Source organism: Anopheles merus, unplaced genomic scaffold (assembly GCF_017562075.2).
Source record: "Anopheles merus strain MAF unplaced genomic scaffold, AmerM5.1 LNR4000113, whole genome shotgun sequence".
NCBI lineage: Eukaryota > Metazoa > Arthropoda > Insecta > Diptera > Culicidae > Anopheles > Anopheles merus.
In genome coordinates this window covers 22,501-25,000 of record NW_024427693.1, presented here as the reverse complement: position 1 = coordinate 25,000, position 2,500 = coordinate 22,501, and the positions used below count along the sequence as shown (strand labels likewise).

General features: G+C 47.6%; 1 pseudogene; it reads left to right on the top strand.

Moving 5' to 3' along the window:
- The window catches only part of LOC121601530, a 9,185-nt pseudogene that overhangs the window by 4,683 nt on the left and 2,002 nt on the right, over nt 1-2,500 (top strand).

The following is a 2,500-nucleotide window of genomic DNA, read 5'->3' as shown; positions in this document are numbered from 1 at the left end:
ATGGAAGAGTTTCAGGTCATGTTGGATAACACGGTATTGGCTCTAACCGGTATCCACAAGTTCGTTATCGGGGGGGACTTCAACGCTTGGTCAATCAGTTGGAACAACCAACTTGGCGAGCGCGGAGAAACCCAGAAACGAAGGGGTGAGTTGGTTTTGTCTACCTTTGCGCAGCTTGACGCAATCCTGTTGAACGATGGCATTGAGCCAACTTATGTTGGACCTGGCCGTACATCAGTGGTTGATCTTACTTTTGCAAGCAGGTTAGTGGCAAGATCATTTAAGTGGGAGGTTTTATCAAGTTATATGAACTCGGATCATCGTGCGATACGAATAGATCTCGAGATGCAAAGTGTGCGTAACTTATCCCGACCCATAACGGGATGGAGCATTAAGTATTTTAACAAAGATATATTCGAGGTTATGATGCAAGCCGCTTTTGAGACCGAGGTCACAACAAGCGAGGATTTAATGCGCATATTGGTCACGGCGTGTAATGCGACGATGACCAAACGTAAGAGGTACACTCCTAACAAGAGTGCATTTTGGTGGACTTTAGAGATTGAGGCACTTCGAAAAGAGTGCAAACACCGCGATCGATTAGCACAAAGAGCTTATAATACTGTTCTCTATTCTACTTTTAGGGACGAGTTCAAGGTGGCACGGAATGCCCTCAAGCGAGTGATCAAGCACACCCGGCAGAGGAAGTGGAAAGAGTTCCTGGGAACAGCGGACAACGCATCATTTGGTATAGTATATCATACGTTCAAGAAAGTGGCCGAGGGTTCAATTGGGCCACGAACTATGACATTACAGGAGTTTAGGGATGTGGTGAGCGAGCTTTTTCCTACTCACCCACATACGGTGTGGCCTGATTACCGCATGGATCAGCCACGTGAGTTTGACAGGGTTACTAATGATGAGATTCTTGCAGTTGCTAGACGATTACCTAACAAGAAGGCGCCGGGACCAGATGGTATCCCAAATGAGGCGCTGAAAGTTGGTATGGAATCTGCAACTGATGCATTTTGCAGGGTATATCAAGGTTGTTTAGAGAACGCGAAGTTCCCCGACGAGTGGAAACGGCAGAGGTTGGTGTTAATACCGAAGCCGAATAAACCGCCAGGGGAACCGGGTTCAGTTCGTCCCATTTGTCTACTGGACGGGGCAGGTAAAGGTCTTGAACGCATCATTGTGCAAAGGTTGAACGCGCACATTGAGGAGGTCAACGGACTGTCTGACGACCAGTTTGGTTTCAGAAGCCGTCGATCAACAGTTGATGCGATTCAAAGGGTAGTGGACGTTGTTTCTGTTGCTAGAAGTAGAAACAGATATAGTGGTCGGTATTGTGCAGTTGTTACATTAGATGTTACTAATGCTTTTAACAGTGCTTCATGGTTGGCGATAGCAAATGCTTTACAGAGAATTAACACTCCTAAGTATCTTTATGATATCATTGGTGATTATTTTAGGAATCGTGTGCTGATGTATGATACCACAGATGGACCGGCAGAGATTGCAGTCACATCGGGTGTACCTCAAGGCTCGGTACTTGGCCCAACGTTATGGAATCTAATGTACGACGGAGTCTTACGAGTTACAATGGTGGAAGGCGCTCGTATTGTCGGCTATGCAGATGATATAGTATTGTTGGTGGAAGGTAATTGTGTTGATGATATTGAAATTCTCGTTTCCAGCCAGATTCGCATCATCGACAGATGGATGACCGACAACGGATTAAAGATAGCCCCGACCAAGACCGAGTTTATCATGGTCAGTTCTCATCAGAGGATACAGTATGGGGCTATCAGGGTAGGTGATCACGTAGTACATTCGTCGCGCAGCTTAAAGTATTTGGGGCTGGTCCTTGATGACCGCCTCGATTACACTTCACACATCAGGTATGCGGTGGAGAGAGCGACGAAGCTATGGACCACCTTGGTAAGGATGATGCCTAATAAGGCAGGTCCAAGTAGTAATGTTAGGCGAGTAATTGCTCTTTCTGTTGTTGCGAAGGTCCGGTATGCCTCGCCCATTTGGTGTCATACTCTTAGATTTGCTAACCGTAGACAATGGCTACGTCGGTTTTACCGGCCAGTAGTCCAGCGAGTTATTTCTTCTTTCAGGACAACTTCACACGATGCAGTCTGCGTGCTGGCGGGAATGATCCCGCTGCATCTCCTCCTGGACGAGGACTCCAGGGTTTATCATCGGAGACGAGCAGAGGATATCGCCGGATCGGTTGCACGTAACATGGAACGTGCTACAACGATGGAACGATGGCAACGAGAATGGGATGAGAGTGTCCACGGACGGTGGACTTACCGTCTCATCCCCGACGTCAACAGATGGTTAAGTAGAAGATTTGGTGGTGTAGATTTCTTTCTTTCTCAGTTTCTTTCCAGCCATGGCTTTTACGCCTCCCATCTTCATCGGATGCAGCTAACGGGTTCGCCGCTGTGCGAAGCGTGCGAGGTTCCCGAGGACGCCGAACATACGA